The 22,013-nt window shown below is 49.3% G+C and overlaps 1 non-coding gene across 1 annotated transcript; it reads left to right on the top strand.

Annotated features, from left to right (window-relative positions):
• Positions 1-934: 934 nt before the first annotated feature.
• On the top strand, positions 935-1,006 carry TRNAC-ACA (transfer RNA cysteine (anticodon ACA)). The gene has a single exon. It is a non-coding gene; the product is annotated as a tRNA-Cys (tRNA).
• Positions 1,007-22,013: the final 21,007 nt, after the last annotated feature.

Raw genomic sequence — 22,013 nt, 5'->3', positions numbered from 1 at the left:
TATAGAGATAAGACAGCTGTGTAGCACCCCAGCATGCCTTGTACCAAGCATACATGGACAGAATAATAATAAAAAAAAATACTGTAATCTTTAGGGCCCCTTTTACACTTGCCTTGCAAGTTTGTGTTGCGTTATCCTGTTTTACCACAGGGTAACGCAACAAGAATGCAAGGCAATGGGGCCTAGCACACTTACCGCATTGCGCCCCAGAAGTGCCCAGATTGGCCACCAACCCGCCGCAAAGTCTACAGCTCTTTACTGTCGGACTTCCGGGGTGGCGCAATGGTGGCGGAATGCATGTAAGTTAATGGGTGACGCAGAACATTTAATATTAACTATGCAGTTGCTGTTGAATTATTTTATGGGGATGTATGTGTGTGTCTTTTGGAGGGAGGAAGTAAGTCTGCTCCAAGAAGTTTCAGCATGTAGCGTTGGTGGTACAGTGGTGAGCATAGCTGCCTTCAAAGCAGTTGACCTGGGTTCGATTCCTGGCCAATGTATGTGAGGTTGCTTTTGACATCCTACAAATCCCTAAGCAAGCTCATTTTTCTCTTGGGTATATCACAATGGTACATGCTAGGCTGGCTTCAGCATGTAGCGTTGGAGGTACAGTGGTGAGCATAGCTGCCTTCCAAACAGTTGACCTGGGTTTGATTCCTTGCCAATCTATGTGAGGTTGCTTTTGACATCCTACAAATCCCTAAGCAAGCTCATTTTTCTCTTGGGTATATCACAATGGTATATGCTAGGCTGGCTTCAGCATGTAGCGTTGGTGGTATAGTGGTGAGCATAGCTGCCTTCAAAGCAGTTGACCTGGGTTCAATGCCTGGCCAATGTATGTGAGGTTGCTTTTGACATCCTACAAATCCCTAAGCAAGCTCATTTTTCTCTTGGTATATCACAATGGTACATGCTAGGCTGGCTTCAGCATGTAGCGTTGGTGGTATAGTGGTGAGCATAGCTGCCTACAAAGCAGTTGACCTGGGTTCAATTCCCGGCCAATGTATGTAAGCTGGCTTTAGACATCCTACAAATCCCTGGAAGACAAGACAAGACAGGAGGAGGAGGAGAAGGGAGGAAAGTGTAGGGGAAAATAAAAAGCACAAGAACAAGATTAGCTCTCAAAAGAGCTGTTGTGGGGTGCTATTTTAGGAATAACAATCAGCCAGGAGCAAGCTAACAAGCTTACAAGAGCCTAAGCTTTCCCTTCACTAATTACTACAGTGACACGAACAACTATAATGGCCGGCGCTGCCTGCCTTATATATGGGGTGGGGTGGCTCCAGGAGATAGTGTAGCCTGACTGGCTACAACGGGCCTGCTGACTGTGATGTAGAGGGTCAAAGTTGACCCTAATGGTGCACTATGGGGGCGAACCGAACTTCCGGGAAAGTTTGCGTTCGCATGCGATCGCGAACCACCCAAAGTTCGCTGGCCAACCGTTCGGGCCATCTCTAGTGGCGGCTTAGGTGAGTTAACCCCCGCATACAAAGCCCAAAACACTACCCCCTCTTCCTCCCACACCTTCCCCACCACACAGTTTCACATCAAACCGTTCTCTCTCATGCTTTATTCTGAAGTGAAAATAAACTAATGAAAAAATTAATTGTATCTGTACTGTACAATACATAAAAAGTATGCTTTACTGCACTTGTAAGGCACAGTTTCCACTACATGCATTTTTGTACTTTTTTGCACCTGGGGATTTGCATTAGAAAGCATGGCACATGAAAGTATATCGGGCAGTTTCCACCCTATGTGGATTTTGTATGCGTGAAAAAAAAAATCCAAAAAACAGACAGCATGCATCAATTTTCCAGATGCGTTTGTGTTTCGCACGTAATTCGCATATAATGTATTTCAATGTAAAAGCCTGTGTGGTTAGGTGTGTGCGTTTTTGGGAAAAATACCCAGAGATGGATATTTCCCTATCTAGAATCTCATAATAGGAAAAAAATGCAATGCATGCAAAATCGCATGTAAAAAACGCATTTATAGAGGAGATATTCATAATGCTTACAATTGAATAGAGCTTTTCTCCTGTCAGACTCTGAGTACGCAGTGGATAGGTAACAGTAACTTGATTGCCACAGCATACTTAAATAAAATAAATAAAAAAATCTGCCAGGGTGAATTTGACGGATTGAGAGACAAACATCTTTTGTCTTTCTTTTTTTAGCTCAATAAGTACATTTTTTACAAAGAGTATCTGCTGATCAGTTGTTGATCGTTCATTTCAAAAGACTTCTATCTCATTTATTTACACAGATATAGGGCTGAGTCACACTGACAAGTGTTTGCGCAGTGTCTGTGCTGCATTTTGAAAAACGCATTCTCATTGACTTGAAAGAGAATCATGGCAAATATTCTCATTCAAGTCAATTCAAGTCAACGAGAATGCGTTTTACAAAATGCAGCCGCTGAGAAAAATGCTCGGCAGTATGGCTCAGCCCTAAAGCTACATACATAGGTGGGATGAAAATCTTTAGAAAACGAACTATCAACAATTAATCTGAAGATAATCGTTATAAATTAAATTGCAAAAGACCTCCAAAGATAGCAACAAAATACATTTTCTTGTGGTTCACTGTATGCATTACGTTCCCTGTAACAGCAGTAGAGCAACGGATCAGGAAAGTAGTGCCGCCTGTTATATGCCTGTTGCTTCAGATACAGTGAAGCATACAGTCAATGGAAAGTATGTTTCATTGTTAAAGGGTACGTAAAAAAGAAAAAAAAAAACAGCAGTTTAATTTACCTGGGGCTCCTTCCCGCCCTCTGCAATCCTATAGTGCCCTCGCTGTGCTTCCACGATCCCGCAGCTCCCCCTCTGTCAGCGACTTGGCGAGTCACTGGCCACTGCGCATGCGCTGCACTGGCAGCATGCATCCTTGACTGTGCTCCCCCAGGAAGTGTTCTGTGCCTTGCCCAGAGATTTTTTGGTACTTTTCCGTTAGCCGGGCGCATCCACTAGGTGGCGATAAAACTCCACCAGAATTACATCTTTCACTACTATGATCCATGGCGGCCTGGAGGGGGAGTAGTAATTAACGCCACCTAGTGGATGCGCCCGGCTAACGGAAAAGTACCGACTTTTTTTTTCATGTACACAAGAGCGCGATCAGGAGGCACGCAGACCGGGGCCATGCATACAGCTGGGCGTTGCAGGTAAATGGAGAATCTTGGAAGCACAGCGAGGGCACAGAATGACTGCAGGCACCTGGAAAAAGCCCCAGCAGGTAAGTTTAATTTTTTCTTTTCCTCAGTTGAGGTTCCCTTTAAGGTGTGCCATTTGGAAGCTAAATCCTGGTATTATCTTCTTTCCGAATTCTGAAGAAAAAAATAAAAATTCATTGCATCGAGTCACGTGTAGCTACAAAACCTCAATTCCCATAGGGCATTTGTCAGGGCCGGATTTGGGGAAAGGCCCCCAAGACTGGTGCCTAGGGCGCCAGAATCCACCAGAAGGTGAGGGGCGGGTGGTGACAGGTTGACTTCACCTGTCACCAGCCCTGAAATCTGCTTCCTAAGTCCGCAGCATCCACATCACCGCTGCTACACAGCGCTTCCTGTTACAGCGCTAATCCTCTTCCTGCTCAGCCGCCCCTCCCCCTTCCCAGAGAGTAGGAGCCGGTGCGAATGTCCATCTTCATCCTCTCTTCCCCCCTCAGTCACTCGCAGAGCGGGAGTCAGTCACCGAACTTTCAGCGCTGAAGATTCCTCTGTCTCACTGTCACATGTAAGAGACGCTGACTGGATTGAGAGATGCACTGCAGAGGCTGACACTGACCAGCAGGGGCGTAGCAATAGGGGTTGCAGAGGTAGCGACCGCATCGGGGCCCTTGGGCCAGAGGGGCCCCGAAAGGCCCTCCCTCAACTACAGTATTAGCTTTCTATTGGTCCTGTGCTCATAATAATCACTTCTATAGATAATTTGAATAGAGGTAATCATTAGCACACTGTTCCCCATCCCCTTCTTGCACCTCTGACACAGTAGTTGCCATTGGCAGCTTTTGGTGCACCGTATCAATTGTTATGTATAGAGTGCTTAGGGGGCCCCATTGTAAAACTTGCATCGGGCCCACAGCTCCTTAGTTACGCCACTGCTGACCAGTGAGACAGAGGAATCTTCAGCGCTGAAAGTTCAGTGACTGACTCCCGCTCTGCGAGTGACTGAGGGGGTAAGAGAGTATGAAGAAATCCGCACCGGCTGCTGGGGGAGGGGGGTCGGCTAAAGGTGATGGGGACAGAATCGGGCTTCCTACACTTAGGGGGAGGGGCGAACTCAGGGGGCTATTCCGGGTGTCTGGAACCTCCCCCCTGCACTGAGCTGTGTATTCAGCCAGGGAAGCCCACATAATATAAACAGCCTCATTCTCCCACCCTTCTTACTTCTGGTGCTTCCCTCCAGCTAATAGAATGAGAGAGGCAGCCCAGCTTCCTTCACAAGAAGATGCTGCCTGCAGTGAGAGAATGTTGATTATGGAGTCCTGGACTCTCCACAGCACAGAAGTGTCAGACATGATGAAATTAGAGTGCAGGCAAGCTGGTAAATATGCACAGCATGATGCAGAGCTTGCCTGGACTCAGGGTCTGTGGGCAAACATCTGTCTGGTCTCTCCCCATTGTTATAATGACTGCATGTGTGGATAAGGTGTGGATAACAAGCTGAAAAGTTTTTGACAGTCCCTGGACTCCAGGAGGGCTTCTTTCTGACTTGTGTGAGAGACTGACAGGGACAGGAGTCCGATTACAGGCAAGTAGCCTGTGTGATGTGGGACTTCAATACAGATAAGTTCTCTGCTCCATCTCAGGCTATTCTCAATTGCTCCACTCCTCTCTCTGGGCTAGTGCAACGCCAAAATGACAATAGCAATCGCTAGCAATTTGTGAGTGTGATTTTGTGAAGTGATTTTCAGAGCGATTTTTGAATGAATTGCTCAAAAACATGCTACATGCAGTATACCTGCGATTTTGAAAAAATCACAACGCTGCTTTGGGAACACCCACATAGGGTAACATTAGCCAAGCGCTTTTCAAATCAATGTTGATTTGTAAAACGCTCAGAAGCACACTTGGTGTGCACCAGCCCTCCCTCATTCACCTTTGTTTCCCTCTTCCCCTAGAGCTGACTGTGTGTTCTTGTCTTACAGGAAAGCTAAATAAAAGTGCAATCCTGGTGAGGCAAAATATTATTATTTAGTATTTATGTAGCACCGACATCTTCCGCAGATGCATATACAGTGGAGGAAATAATTATTTGACCCCTCACTGATTTTGTAAGTTTGTCCAATGACAAAGAAATGAAAAGTCTCAGAACAGTATCATTTCAATGGTAGGTTTATTTTAACAGTGGCAGATAGCACATCAAAAGGAAAATCGAAAAAATAACCTTAAATAAAAGATAGCAACTGATTTGCATTTCATTGAGTGAAATAAGTTTTTGAACCCCTACCAACCATTAAGAGTTCTGGCTCCCACAGAGAGATTAGACACTTCTACTCAATTAGTCACCCTCATTCAGGACACCTGTCTTAACTAGTCACCTGTATAAAAGACACCTGTCCACAGCATCAATCAATCAAGCAGACTCCAAACTCTCCAACATGGGAAAGACCAAAGAGCTGTCCAAGGATGTCAGAGACAAAATTGTAGACCTGCACAAGGCTGGAATGGGCTACAAAACCATTAGCAAGGAGCTGGGAGAGATGGTGACAACTGTTGGTGTGATTGTTCGAAAATGGAAGGAGCACAAAATGACCATCAATCGACCTCGCTCTGGGGCTCCACGCAAGATCTCACCTCGTGGGGAGTCAATGGTTCTGAGAAAGGTGAAAAAGCATCCTAGAACTACACGGGAGGAGTTAGTGAATGACCTCAAATTAGCAGGGACCACAGTCACCAAGAAAACCATTGGAAACACATTACACCGCAATGGATTAAAATCCTGCAGGGCTCGCAAGGTCCCCCTGCTCAAGAAGGCACATGTGCAGGCCCGTCTGAAGTTTTCCAATGAACACCTGAATGATTCTGTGAATGACTGGGAGAAGGTGCTGTGGTCTGATGAGACCAAAATAGAGCTCTTTGGCATTAACTCAACTCGCTGTGTTTGGAGGAAGAAAAATGCTGCCTATGACCTCCAAAACACCGTCCCCGACGTCAAGCATGGGGGTGGAAACATTTTGCTTTGTGTGTGTTTTTCTGCTAAGGGCACAGGACAACTTAATCACATTAACGGGAAAATGGACGGAGCTATGTATCGTGAAATCCTGAACGACAACCTCCTTCCCTCTGCCAGGAAACTGAAAATGGGCCGTGGATGGGTGTTCCAGCACGTAAATGACCCAAAACATACAGCAAAGGCAACAAAGGAGTGGCTCAAGAAGAAGCACATTAAGGTCATGGAGTGGCCTAGTCAGTCTCCGGACCTTAATCCAATAGAAAACCTATGGATCGAGCTCAAGCTCAGAGTTGCACAGAGACAGCCTCGAAACCTTAGGGATTTAGAGATGATCTGCAAAGAGGAGTGGACCAACATTCCTCCTAAAATGTGTGCAAACTTGGTCATCAATTACAAGAAACGTTTGACCTCTGTGCTTGCAAACAAGGGTTTTTCCACTAAGTATTAAGTCTTTTATTGTTAGAGGGTTCAAAAACTTATTTCACTCAATGAAATGCAAATCAGTTGCTATCTTTTATTTAAGGTTATTTTTTCGATTTTCCTTTTGATGTGCTATCTGCCACTGTTAAAATAAACCTACCATTGAAATGATACTGTTCTGAGACTTTTCATTTCTTTGTCATTGGACAAACTTACAAAATCAGTGAGGGGTCAAATAATTATTTCCTCCACTGTATCCCTGCATCATATGGGTATCGCTGGCGCTATGTGAAACTATGTAGCATATTCCACTGAATTGTCCAAACTAAGTCTATCTCCTGTTCCTCTCTTGGGGAGTTGTTCCAGCGCTGTACCCCGTTCACATTTGCTGCTACCAGAAGCCCTCAGAAACACTAGTGTCCTTGAGTACTTCCAAAGATAGGCAGCTCCGTAATACGCCAGCGCACTTTTGTGCATGGGCAGTATGGAGCCACCTGTATTCGGAAGCACTCGGGACATACGTGCTTCTGGACCTTTCAGGAACCCCCCCTTAAAAATCCTGCGTTTGCCCCTGGGGGGGTTACTTGTGGACGGCATTTGGCAGCCTATACTAAGGGAGGTGGGGACAGCATCTGGCCACATATACTGAGGGGGAACATCATCTGGCTACCTATACTAAGGGGGGCACCATCTGGCTACCTATACTAAGGGGGGGTGGGCAGCATCTGGCTGCCTATAATAAAAGGGGGACAGCATCTGGCTACCTATACTAAGGGGGGCAGCATCTGGCTACATATACTAAGGGGGCAGCATCTGGCTACATATACTAAGGGGGGCAGCATCTGGCTACCTATACTAAGGGGGGGGGGTGGGCAGCATCTGGCTACATATACTAAGGGGGGCAGCATCTGGCTACCTATACTAAGGAGGGGTGGGCAGCATCTGGCTGCCTATAATAAAAGGGGGACAGCATCTGGCTACATATACTAAGGGGGGCAGCATCTTGCTACCTATACTAAGGAGGGGGGGGGTGGGCAGCATCTGGCTACATATACTAAGGGGGGCAGCATCTGGCTACCTATACTAAGGGGGGCAGCATCTGGCTACCTATACTAAGGGGGGGGGCAGCATCTGGCTACCTATACTAAGGGGGGGGGGCAGCATCTGGCTGCCTATAATAAATGGGGGACAGCATCTGGCTACCTATACTAAGGGGGGCAGCATCTGGCTACCTATACTAAGGGGGGGGGTGGGCAGCATCTGGCTGCCTATAATAAAAGGGGGACAGCATCTGGCTACATATACTAAGAGGGGGGAGGAACACAACATTTGAGTAAGGAAGAAGAGGGTCCCAGGCAGCAGTGAGGGGTCTGAATATGCTCAGTACAGGAACAGTGGACAACAGGATGATCTATTAAAGGACAACTGTAAAGAAAGGGATATGGATGCTTCCATATTTATTTCCTTTTAAACAATACCAGTTGCCTGGCAGCCCTGCTGATTTATTTGGCTGCAGTAGTGTCTGAATCACACCAGAAACAAGCATGCAGCTAATCTTGCACAGATCTGACAATAATGTCAGAAACACCTAATTTGCTGCATGCTTGTTCAGGGGCTATGACTAGAAGTATTAGAGGCAGAGGATCAGCAGGATAGCCAGGCAACTGGTATTGCTTAAAATGAAATAAATATGACAGCCTCCCTATCCATCTAGTTACAGTTGTCCTTTAAGGTATTTTTTGTGTAATGTTCACTTTAAGACTTTTTGCTTGGGGAAAGTGTAAGTTTGGGCAGTGGCGTAGCTAAGGAGCTGTGGGCCTCGATGCAAGTTTAACAATGGGGCCCCCCCCCAAGCACTCTATACATAACAATTGATGTGGCACACCAAAACCTGCCAATGGCAACTACAGTGTCAGAGGTGCAAGAAGGGGATGGGAAACAGTTTGTTAATGATTACCACTATTCAAAGTATCTATAGAAGTGATTATTATCAGCACAGGACCAATAGAGAGCTAATACTGTAGTTGAGGGAGGGCCCTTCGGGGCCCCTCTGGCCCAAGGGCCCCGATGCGGTCGCTACCTCTGCACCCCCTATTGCTACGCCCCTATTTGGGGGTGAGATGTTGGTGGCGGTGGGGGGGAGTGGGGATTTTTTTTTGGGGGGGGGGGGTAGGGGGCGGCTGGTGGCAGTGGGCCTTGGGCGGTAAAAGGTACAAATCCGGCCCTGGCATTTGTTGTCTCAGGATGTTGAATAACAGTTTATGTGCACTACAGTGCAGCGCTGGTTTCAGCCATACGTAAATATACAGGCTCGGACAGAGCCGCCGAACCACCGACGATCCCATCGGTGGGCCCCGACTTCCCCTCCGCCTGGGGGCCCCTAGGGGTGCGCTGGAGGGGAGAGCCGCGGGGAGGGCAGCCCGACTGTTTTTTTTGTTTTTTTTTATGTCCCTTAAAAAAAACTATTTTTCCCGGGGGGGCCCCCTCCTATCCTCCCCCTCCCTCACTTCGGAGGGGCCCCCTCCTGTTACGAGCGGCGGGCACAGCAAAGTTCCGGCGAGGTATAGCAGAAGATAGAGGTCCACGTCCAGCTACCTCCCGGACTACGCTGTCTCCTCTATGCCGCTCGCACTGCTTCCTGGTTTAGTGCGCGGCAATTACAAAGGAGACAGCGACTGGGAGGCAGCTGGACCTCTATCTTCTGCTTTACCTCGTCGCCGGAAGTTTGCTGTACCCGCCGCTCGTAACAGGAGGGGGGCCCTCCGAGGTGAGGGATTGGGAGGATAGGAGGGGGCCCCCCCGGGGAAAATAGTTTTTTTTAAGGGAAAAAAAAACAAACAAAAAAACAGTCGGGCTGAAATCCCCGCGGCTTGTAATTGGAGGGGGGACACCCAGGTGAGGGGGAGCATAGGAGTCGGGGCCCCCACTGGCTACCCACCCGGCTACCTAACTGCCCACCCGGCTATCTAACTGCCTACATTCCCACCCGGCTACCCTTCTGCCTACCCTCCCACCCGGCTACCTAACTGCCTACCCTCCCACCCGGCTACCTAACTGCCCACCTGGCTACCTAACTGCCTACCCTCCCACCCGGCTACCCTTCTGCCTACCCTCCCACCCGGCTACCTAACTGCCTACCCTCCCACCCGGCTACCTAACTGCCCACCCGGCTACCTAACTGCCTACCCTCCCACCCGGCTACCCTTCTGCCTACCCTCCCACCCGGCTACCTAACTGCCTACCCTCCCACCCGGCTACCTAACTGCCCACCCGGCTACCTAACTGCCTACCCTCCCACCCGGCTACCCTTCTGCCTACCCTCCCACCCGGCTACCTAACTGCCCACCCGGCTACCTAACTGCCTACCCTCCCACCCGGCTACCTATCTACCCACCCGGCTACCTAACTGGCTGCCCACCCGGCTACCTATCTACCCACCCAGCTACCTATCTGCCTACCCTCCCACCCGGCTACCTAACTGCCTACCCTCCCACCCGGCTACCTAACTGCCTACCCTCCCACCCGGCTACCCTTCTGCCTACCCTCCCACCCGGCTACCTAACTGCCCACCCGGCTACCTAACTGCCCACCCGGCTACCTAACTGCCTACCCTCCCACCCGGCTACCTATCTGCCTACCCTCCCACCCGGCTACCTAATTGCCCACCCGGCTACCTAACTGCCTACCCTCCCACCCGGCTACCTATCTGCCCACCCGGCTACCTATCTGCCCACCTGGATACCTATCTACCCACCCAGCTACCTATCTGCCCACCCGGCTACCTAACTGCCTACCCTCCCACCCGGCTACCTATCTACCCACCCAGCTACCTTTCTGCCCACCCTCCCACCCGGCTACCTATCTGCCCACCCGGCTACCTATCTACCCACCCAGCTACCTATCTACCCACCCAGCTACCTATCTGCCTACCCTCCCACCTGGCTACCTAACTGCCCACCCGGCTACCTAACTGCCCACCCAGCTACCTATCTGCCCACCTGGCTACCTAACTGCCTACCCTCCCACCCGGCTACCTAACTGCCCACCCAGCTACCTATCTGCCTACCCTCCCACCCGGCTACATAACTGCCTACCCGGCTACCTATCTGCCTACCATGCCATGGGCGTCCCTACATAGGGCAAAATGGGGCATGCGCACTCCCCTGGCTAGCTGCTGCCCCCCCCCCCCCCCCCCCCTAGCTACCCGGACGTGGCTGGCCCGCCCGCTCTGGGGTGGCAGCGGAGAGAGAAAAGAAGTGGCAGGCACAGCGGCGCTGCCTGCCGCATCACTTAATTCTAAAGGGGGGAGCGAGAGAGGGGGAGCCCCAAGGTGAGGGAAGGGGGAGGGGGAAACGTCCTCCCTTCCCCACCGCTTCTCTTCTCTCTCCGCTGCCACTGAGGACACCTATAGCTATAGATCTGGCTATTTAAACTGGGGACACCTATAGACCTGTCTATCTATACTGGGGGGCCCTGTCACTACCTAAACTAGGGGCTCCTGTCACTACATACACTGGGGGGGGGGGTCCCTGTCACTGCATACACTGGGGGGCTCCTGTCATACCTAAACTGGGGGTACCTGTCACTAACTGAACTGGGGGGGCGCCTGTCAATACCTGAACTGGGGGCACCTGTCACTTCCTGAACTGGGGGGCCCTGTCACTACCTAAACTGGGGGCTCCTGTCACTACATACCCTGGGGGGCACCTGTTACTACCTTAACTGGGGGGCACCTGTCACTACAAACACTAAGGGCTCCTGTCACTACCTAAACTGGGGGGTATCTGTCACTAACTAAACTGGGGGGCTCCTGTCGCTACCTAAACTTGGGGGTCCTGTCACTACCTAAGCTGGGAGGCTCCTGGTGCTACCTAAACTAGGGTGCACCTGTCACTACCTAAACTATCCAGGCCAGCCCAGCATCACCACCAGCCAACCAGCCCAGAATCACTGTCAAAAAGGCCATAGCATCACCACCAACAGTCAGGCCAACATTTACTTCAACCAGCCAAGTACAGCCCAGCATCACCGCCAGGCCGGCCACAGCATCACCGCCAGGCCTTTCAGCCCACACATCATCCCCAATCCAGCCAAAAACAGTATTGCCTGGCACAGCAGCCAGTAGAGGAGAATTCAGAAGCCAGGTGAGAGGTGTCTACCATATTAAGTGGGCATTCTGCCTATTTATGTGAAATGCTGTTTATTTATGTGCCTCATGACTGCTGAATTTGTCTTGTTGGGGGCCTCATGGTTACTGAATTTGTCTTGTTGGGGGCCTCATGATTGCTGAATTTGTCTTGTTGGGGGCCTCATGATTGCTGAATTTGTCTTGTTGGGGGCCTCATGATTGCTGAATTTGTCTTGTTAGGGGCCTCATGATTGCTGATTTTGTCTTGATGGGGGACCTCATGATTGCTGAATTTGTCTTGTTGAGGGTCACATGATTGCTAACTGCGAGACTATGGAAAAAGCTGAATCATCATCATATGAGACAATAGCTACTTTTTAAAACAGAAAATAAAACTGGGAGGTTCTAAAAAAAAAAAAAAAAATAAATACATTTTTCAGGAGTTGGATGGATAAAATTGTTTATCTTCACAGTTTATTTTCAACTTGGATTTTCCATAATGTTCATGTATGAGTTAAAACGTTTTTATTTAGTTTAAATTGCTGTTGCCACTTTGTAATAGATAAGTGACTTTTGGGTTGCAGTTTGGGCACTCTGCCTTCAAAAGGTTCGCCACCACTGTCCTAATCTAATGTCCCACCATTCATGCAAATTTGTCTCCACCCATGACTACACCCACATTCTGGTCCATGACCACACCCAATTCTTCCATGACCGCACCACTTCTTCCCCCTCCCCCTTTTTTCTATCTGCCCACCCGGCTAGCTATCTGCCCGCCATCTCACCCTGCTAGCTATCTAACCTATACTGGGGGCAGCTACCTATCTAACCTATACTGGAGGCACCTACCAATGTAACCTATACTGGGGGCAGCTACCTATGTAACCTGTATTGGGGGCATCTACCTTGCTAGCCTTTACTGGTGGCAACTATACTGGCTACCTATATTGGAGGCACCTACCTAACTAACCTATAAAGGGGGCACCTACCTATCTAACCTATGCTGAGGGAAACTATTATGGCTACCTATATTAGCCCACTGCCTTACTGTTCCAGTTACATTACAATTACCCCCCCACCCATGTGATGTCATGTCCACACCCATTTTTTTTGTCGCTGCACGCTTTGCTTTTTGGGGGGGGGTGTTGGTAAATTATCCGCACCGGGTGTCAAACACCCTAGCTACGCCACTGGAGGGGGGCACAGCTTGGAAGGGGGGGAATTGGGCACAGAGCGGCGGGGAGGGGGGGAAGCGTCCCCCCCTCCCTCACCTAGGGCCCCCCCCTTCCGCGCACCCCCCTCCTCCAGAAGTGCAGCCAGCAGCGAGCGGAGAATAGCTACAGAGATGATGCTATCTCCGCTCCGAGTCCGCATGCCGCTGCCCTGCTGGTCTCTGACTGTAGTGTGTGACGCTGTCCAATCACGCTCTCGCAGTACTTCCTGCTAGAGCGTGATTGGACAGCGTCACTACAGGAGACAGAGACCAGCAGGGCAGCAGCGGCATGCGGAGCGGAGATAGCATCATCTGAAGCTGGTAAGCTATTCTCCGCTCGCTGCTGGCTGCACTTCTCGAGGAGGGGGGTGTGTGCGGAAGGGGGGGCCCTAGGTGAGGGAGGGGGGGAGGCTTCCCCGCTGATCTGTGCCCTCTGCCCCCCCTTCCAAGCTGGGGGGGACTTGCATTGTGTGGGGGTATCTCTGCCACCAACCTGATTGCATTGTGTGGGGGTATCTTTGCCACCAACCTGATTGCATTGTGTGGGGGTATCTGCAGCCAACCTGATTGCATTGTGTGGGGGTATCTGCAGCCAAACTGATTGCATTTTGTGGGGGTATCTGCAGCCAAACTGATTGCATTTTGTGGGGGTATCTGCCGTCAACCTGATTGCATTTTGTGGGGGTATCTGCCGTCAACCTGATTGCATTGTGTGGGGGGTATCTGCCACCAACCTGATTGCATTGTGTGGGGGTATCTGCCGTCAACCTGATTGCATTTTGTGGGGGTATCTGCTGCCATTTGACTACTTGATGAATTATCATGAGGCATGTAACTACTTGAATATTTTATCTACAATGTATCTGGTCGGACCTAATCTCTGAATAACGCCGCTACTTATTTTGTGTTTTGTATTTTTTTTTTAAGTCTGCCCATGACTCATCATGACCACGCCGATGTTCCAGTGCGTGGTGACACCCATTTAGTTTCGCATTTAGACATATCCCTATTGGAGACTGTCCTCAGAATTGCTCACAATCTATTCCCTACCATAAAGTCATGCAACATTTCTAGAGTAAATGTGTATGTGAGCCCAAAATGGGGGGGGGGGGGGGAGGGAGGAGGAGGAGAGGGGGGTGGGCCCCAGGCTGAAACTTCCTTGGTGGGCCCTTGGTGTCCCAGTCCGACTGTCTGTGAGACTTGTGGACAATGACTGTAATCACTGTACACTACCTCTCTCTTATCAGAGGATTGTCATTGTTACTGGTGCAGCACAATCCCACGTGCGCAGCGTGACCTGCACACAGCCTAGTGTTTATTATTCCCACTGATTGGAAAGCTGACTACTACTCGTAATAAAGGGGAAAATGTTCCTCTTTTTTTTTTCCTCCACTCCAGTCCCACCCCCTACTGGGTCCTCTTCCCATCACCCTCCAGCCCTTATTAGCACAGCACTAGTGAGACGTGCAAGACTGCACACACGCCGCAAGGGTCGCTGGGAGAGGGATTGCCCTCAGCCTATGGGACTGACTATTGGCTGCTAGCATCGCATATAATGCTGGCTGGGGGGAAGGAGGGGGGGAGTTGAGGGTCCGAGTACATAGTAGATATACATGATGAACATCAAATAATATTTTTCCACTATAAAATGTCAGCAGCCTTTACCTCTCGGTAGTAGAAAGAGAGATATTTAATTAAAATGCAGTATTTGATTTCTGTTAATGGGCACTGCAAATATGGTTTAATTATTTGGACTGGTAAGCATGGAGGCTAGGTAAATATTCTGTTACTCCTGAATTCAAATAATGTTTCAGAATACAAAAGTGGTTTTCCTATAAGGGAAAATTCTGCACAAAGTATTGAAGTCTGTTTCCAGGCAAAAAAAATAAAAAATGTATAAATAGTCCAGCATAAGATAGTATGGTTGAGGGCCAGTTTACACGGGTGTCTGGGCAGCAGTAAAGGATGGCCATAGCAATTGTTTGAGTGCTACCCATTCAAATGAATGGCCAGCGATTGGTACAGTCATTTACTATCGCTTACCGTCGTTTGCGCAAATGTCACATTTTGATAAAAAAATTTCCCTTCATGTCTTTGCAGCATCCAAGATCTACAACCATGGCCTCCTGCGACGCACCGAGTGAACGACAGGAAGCACGGCAGAAGGTAGTCAAATACTTTTCTGCACGCTTGCAGAAAAAGCATTTGAATGAGGCGCCAGACTGCTGGTTCAGACACCCATGATTGGAAAGCTGACTCATAATAAAGGGTAAAACGTTCCCTCTGAACCAGCCCCGATGCCTGGTGTGCAATTTCCTGCTAGATAGATTGGGTGAATCGATTATTTCCAACAGGTCAGATCTGATTTCCAATAGTTTTTGTGAACAATTTTGTGTTGAAGTTATAAGAACTGTTGTACATAATCGATTTGACCGGTCTGTCTGGCAGGAACTTGCGTGGTGTGTACCAGGCTTTGGGGTTAGGACCGTTTTTTAAAAAAAATTTCTTTGCCAGTTTGTTTCCTCATCTGCGTGAATTTCAGTCCCTTCTCTCCAGACAGAAATCGTGAAAATCTTTCCAAGAGACTGCAACAAATACAATATTTATAGTAGAGTGGGGTACTTGCGGAGTGTGGCTACAACGACAATGAGCCCTGCCAGGATACTTCAGAAATGGTAATCTTGCCCACCATGGGCATCAGTCATTTTTTTTCGACCCCAATCCAGGGGTACTTTGACAATTAATGCAAAATGGACATTCTAACCACTTGTCGGTTTTCATATAGTACATCTATGCCCCTTGAGACTTCATCATTGCCTCAGGGGTGTAAATATACATATCTCGCCAATGTGCACGCTCGCGCTTGTGTTCCTGCACATTTTGCACTTAACGATCTAAGTGTCTGTGATCAATGATCACCAGCATCAATGAGATGCCGGTGATGATTGACAAAAGTGAAAGTAAAACATACATGCATTACTTCCTGTAACATGTGTATGCAGTTAACAGTACACACTAGGAATAAAGTGGGAGCGACATCTAGTGGCCAAATAGTAAAATTACACTTACACTAAATAAAAATACATAAAAACCCCATTAATTAACTCATTTCCTCCCCTCCCAGTTAACAAAATAAAACACTTGAATAAGAAAAAAAAGTGACATAAAAAAAAAATACATCGTTTTCATAAGGGACTCAACTTTTTTTTAATATGTATGTTGTGAGGGTATATTACAGTTATTTTAGCAAAAAAGGACATGTAATTAGTGAAACAAAACATAAAAAAATACACCTTTATTTCCAAACAAAATATTGTCCCCATACATTGCACTAGGGACATATTTTAAACGTTACAATAATCAGGACAAATGGGCAAATAAAATGTCTGGGTTTTATCCACAGTATCACGTTTTATTTTTAAAACTATAGTGGCCAAACACTGAAAAATAATAATTTATTTTTCTTACTCCATTAAAATGCATTTAGAATAAAATAATTCTTAGCAAAATGTATCAACCAAGAAAGCCCAATTGGTGGAAAAAACAAAACAAGATATAGATCCTTTTGTTGTAATAAGTAGTGATAAAGTTATTGGCGAATGAAAAGGAGGAGCACTGATATGTGAAAATTGCTCTGGTCCATTAGGGGATAAAACTCTCAGCGGTGAAGTGTTTAAAATGTACTGCTTTTTCACTTTTCAGGGCAAAACGGACATTTTAAAATAGTCCGCTTTGCTACTGGGAGGATCAAAATACACCACGGGGGGATGAGCTGCTGCTGTGACAGAGACCAAGGTTCAACAACAACAAACATTTGTAAAGCATTTTTTTCTCATAGGACTCAAAGCGCAAAAGCATGTATCAGACCAGTAATTGATTGATTGGTAAATTGTGGTACAGTGGGGAAAAAGTCACAAATGCTAGGTGTCACGGACGGTTGCGGGGCCGCAGACGCGTCCTGGAACCGCCCATGAAGAAAAAGCGATCGCACTCGATTCCCTGCATCGATTGCGCTTTAAATCGATACAATCTGGGTTGAGTGTGTAGGGGCAGCTGAAGTCCTTTTCTTAGCAGAGAGAGCACCATCCTAAAGGCTGGATGGCTCTTTTGATATGCTAATGAGCCTGAGCCTAATCTGCCCCGGAGAGTCCCTGGCTTCAAGCTGTGCTGATGGCCCATCCATCAGGTATAAGGTGACAAGCACCATGGCAGAGGCAATCTAGTTGGGAGGAAGCCAGACCCACTGGCTCCCTCCCAGCAGGGAAGGTGACACCTAGCTGGCTGCTCCAAACTTCAAAGAGCCTTTGCCTGGGAATAACCTGAGTCTCATAGCATATCCATAACTTCCCAGATCTGTCATATTTCTGGGGTTCCTGAGATGGCAGCTTCGCCAAACGTGGGGGAAGTGTAGCATGAGCCCCGGTGCTGGTTCTGAGGAAGTTTCAGAACATTCTGAGGTAAGGACTGCCAGTTAGGCAGTTTGGAAATGCCCTGATGATACCACAGGGGTCCCACCCCTCATGTCTGGTATCAGGGCGCTGGGTAAATCGAGACAGACCTGAAAATGTTAATAAATCCGCCCTGACCTGTACGGTTCTGTGAGATAGAGCCCATATATGGGTAGATATGATTTCTAGCCCCCAGGACAAGGGGAGGGCTCATCTCATCTTCTAAGGGGGTGTATGGCTCCCCGCCCTCACTCCCTCCTACTGAAGCAGGGGCATAAGAATGGCTGAGGACCCAAACTCAGTGTCCTCCACCCTGAAAACACCTTGAACTCATCAGGTGCCAGCTTGAGGATATGCTGGCATCCACCTGGTCTGAACTCTGACTGAAACCCAGAACTCTGTTTTCCCACAAAAAGGACATCTTTCCAGGAACTAAGTATTTTTCTCCCTTCTTTTATTTTTTATACTGGCTATTACTGTCTTAATAATTGTGATTTTAATAATTGTCTGTATATATTAATTATTTATATTGCGTGAATAAACAACTTTCTCCAAGTCATTCACTGTCCGCTACCCTGCTTATCAGCACACACAGAACTGATCCCAGGTCTCTGAAGATACGCTACTGTTTGTTTATTGTTGGCTAGACAGAATATCGTGTGTTTAACCGTTTTATTCGCAGGATTAGTCAGTCAGTTAGTGGGCTCCACGGTCCCATGATAACCGCGGTGGTGGCAGTTTACTCTGAACCAGTGGGTGAAGTTGTAATCACCCGTGTCTCACAGGCTCCCTTCTGAGTTGTCTGCGGCTAATTCTTAACGGTTCCTGCGCATTGACTGCGACCAGAGTTCGCACGATCTGTGCGCTGGCACCGTTTAGAAGGCTAAGTGCGGTCAGCCACTAGGGCTCTTGTGACAGTGTTAGGCAGCGGTTGGGACCTGTGTTGTGCTGAATGTATCTAAGATAGCGCTAGCGCTATCAAGAAACGAACTAATTCGTTGGTGTAGCTGGAAGGCAATATATTTTTTATATATACAGAGAGAATGTGTAGCCAGTACCCCTCCCCAAAAGTTTTATTTTATTTGGCATGGAAATGTCCGGGAATTTCCAGAACATGTGCCTGTCGGACCTGCAAAATCTTTGCCAAGCGAGAGGCATTGACGTCGGCCGCAGGAAACAACAGGACCTGATAGCAGACTTGTCCAGATGGGATACCCAGCAACTGCGGGAGCCGGGAGTGTCCGCTGAGGTGGATACCAGCCCATCTGACAATCGAGGGGAACCAGAGGCTGAAGATCCTAGGCGTACAGAGGTTGAGCATCCTGCGGGCCCTGTTGCAACAGTTACGCCAGAGACTGTCAGTATGGACTCCAATCCCAGAGTTTCTGAAAGTACTCGCCTGGAACCGGCCAGTACTGGACTATCCGGTTGTACTGATCCGCTAATGCAGCAGGCATTACGAAAGCTGATGGACACTGACCTGGATAAGTACCTGCAGTACATGCGTGAGGAGCGCCAATCTGCAGAACGCAAGGCGGCTGAGGAACGCCACGCGGAGAGGGATGCCGCAGAGGCGCGGGAGAGACGACAGCATGAGCTCAACATGGCAAAGGTTCAACAGGCCAGCCGGAGTTCACCGCCCAGCCTCCCTGCTGAAGGAGCTGCAGCACCCGTAAGTGCGAAATTTAAATTTGCTAATATTGAAAAAGACACAGACATTGACTTGTTTTTGCGGTCTTTTGAAAAAGCATGCCGTCAGTATCGTCTGTCCCAAGACCAGTGGGCCAGACATCTGACACCTTTGCTGCGCTACAAAGCGCTTGATGCCTTTGCAGAATTGCCTGCGGAGAAGGATAATGATTATGCTGCTATAAAAGACGCTATCATTACTAAGTACCAGCTGACGCCAGAAGCCTATCGGAAAAAGTTCAGGGCCTGGCAGAAAAAGCCTTCTGATTCGTACCGAGATGTGGTCAGCAGCTTGCTCACCACACTACGCCAGTGGACTCTAGGCCTCACCAAAGGGTCTTATGGCGTCCTGGAGGACTTGATAGTCCTCGAACAATTTCTGAACATTTGCCCTGCTGATGTACGACAGTTTGTGTTAGAACGCAGGCCGGCTTCAGCCACTGTCGCTGCAGACCTTGCTGAGACTTTTGCAACTACCCGGGTGGCTGATACCCGCAGAACTGTCCCATCCAGCTGGAGAGGAGGTCAGCCCAATACCTCGGCAGACCCTCCTGCCCCTGTGAGCCGTCCGCCACAGAGGCCACCCAGCGCAGCTGCTGCACCCAGGCCTGCAGCGCCTGGAGAGGTCACCTGTCACTACTGCCGCCAGCCCGGACACATGAAATTCGACTGTCCGGAGCGGAGACAGACACCACCAGCACCTGGATCATCTGCATCACCTGCACCTCACCCACAGCAGAGGCAACCCGCCAGCGAACCACAGCCTGGATCATCAGATTTTGTCCTGTTTGCCCGCATAAAAAGGAAATCCGCGACCGAACCGACCAGCAGCAACTTGTTAGAGTGAACGGCAAAGTTGTCACCGGATTTCGAGACACCGGAGCTGACATCACGTTAGTTCACTCACACCTTGTGCCAAAGGAGAGCATCAGCTCCAGCCGATCCCTTGCCCTTACTGGAGTAGAGGGCACCCTTTTTCACATAGCCCACGCGACAGTGAAGCTGGATTGGGGATTAGGGATCCACGAAAGGGTTGTTGGGGTTATGAAGGATCTCCCAGTCCCTGTGTTGCTGGGGACTGATTTGGGCAAGCTTGTGTCCTACTATGAACCTGCCACGACCGCCTTGTCGCTCACGGAAGGAGACAGACTCTCCACCCACCACTAGGTACTTTATACACTTGGGGGAGCACCAGGGGGAGGCGGGTTGAATGTGCCCAGTTCAAGGGTACCAGGTTCAATAGTGCCTGCTTCAAAGGCACCTGAGTTTGATGTACAGACTGTCTGTTGTGATGATGCTGTAACTGTACCTGAGTTTACTGTACAACCTGTCTGTAATGAAAAAATGTCTATACCTGTCAATGTCATTACTGCATGCAATGATGACTTGAGTAATGTCCGTCTGTGCCATTCTGACAGTGTACCTGTGCTAGCAGTACCGCGCAGCTGCACTGCTCAGAACCCGAGCTCAGAACAGGTGGAGGGGGTTCCGGCCTCCTCCCCCTCCTCTGACCGCAGGGATGAGACCTTTCAGCCGCTGGCCTCGTGTGACATGAGCCAGTTGGCTGAAACTGACAGCGCCGTATTCTCAGCCGCACTACAACATGACCCAAGCCTGGAGGTGCTCAGGCAGCAAGCCGCTGAGCCCCTCGCAGACGGGGCCGCTTTCAAGGTGTACTGGGAAGGTGGGAGACTGTACAGTGAGTCTGTACAGCCCCCTACAGGTAGATCCCACGCGAATACCAAATGGCTTGTGGTCCCGAGTGCGTTCAGGGGACATGTGCTGAAATCCGCACATGGTAATCCTCTGACAGGGCACTCGGGTGTCCGCAAGACACTTGCCGGTATTCGGAACCAGTTTTATTGGCCCCGGATGAACAGGGATGTAGCAAACTACTGCAGGGCATGTGCCGTCTGTCAGGAGCTGGGAAGGTCCAGGGATTCTCGCGGGGTTCCCTTAGGTCCACAGCCACTTAGCAGGGGAACCCTGCGTGGGCTGGCTGTTGACCTAACCAACCCACTGCCCGTTGTCAGCAGTCCCGGCAGACACCACGTCCGACTGCAGTGGCGCAAACGCCCTGTCCAGAACGGTCCATGTCGGGTCAACCCTGAGGGTAGCAGACCGCGACCGGTCCAGGGGAACCGAGCCACAGGCTCCAATAGGTTTTCCCGCCGTACCGGCAACTCGAGGCCCGTCAGCCAGGTTAGCGGCGCCGCCACACATCTTGCTGATGCATGTCTATCTGCCTTCTCCCCAGGGGGTGCTGTCACGGACGGTTGCGGGGCCGCAGACGCGTCCTGGAACCGCCCATGAAGAAAAAGCGATCGCACTCGATTCCCTGCATCGATTGCGCTTCAAATCGATACAATCTGGGTTGAGTGTGTAGGGGCAGCTGAAGTCCTTTTCTTAGCAGAGAGAGCACCATCCTAAAGGCTGGATGGCTCTTTTGATATGCTAATGAGCCTGAGCCTAATCTGCCCCGGAGAGTCCCTGGCTTCAAGCTGTGCTGATGGCCCATCCATCAGGTATAAGGTGACAAGCACCATGGCAGAAGCAATCTAGTTGGGGGGAAGCCAGACCCACTGGCTCCCTCCCAGCAGGGGAGGTGACACCTAGCTGGCTGCTCCAAACTTCAAAGAGCCTTTGCCTGGGAATAACCTGAGTCTCATAGCATATCCATACCTTCCCAGATCTGTCATATTTCTGGGGTTCCTGAGATGGCAGCTTCGCCACACGTGGGGGAAGTGTAGCATGAGCCCCGGTGCTGGTTCTGAGGAAGTTTCAGAACATTCTGAGGTAAGGACTGCCAGTTAGGCAGTTTGGAAATGCCCTGATGATACCACAGGGGTCCCACCCCTCATGTCTGGTATCAGGGCGCTGGGTAAATCGAGACAGACCTGAAAATGTTAATAAATCCGCCCTGACCTGTACGGT

Source organism: Hyperolius riggenbachi, chromosome 8, assembly GCF_040937935.1.
Source record: "Hyperolius riggenbachi isolate aHypRig1 chromosome 8, aHypRig1.pri, whole genome shotgun sequence".
Classification (NCBI taxonomy): domain Eukaryota; kingdom Metazoa; phylum Chordata; class Amphibia; order Anura; family Hyperoliidae; genus Hyperolius; species Hyperolius riggenbachi.
The sequence above is the reverse complement of the archived record's forward strand: the minus strand, read 5'-3'. Positions and strand labels throughout refer to the sequence as shown.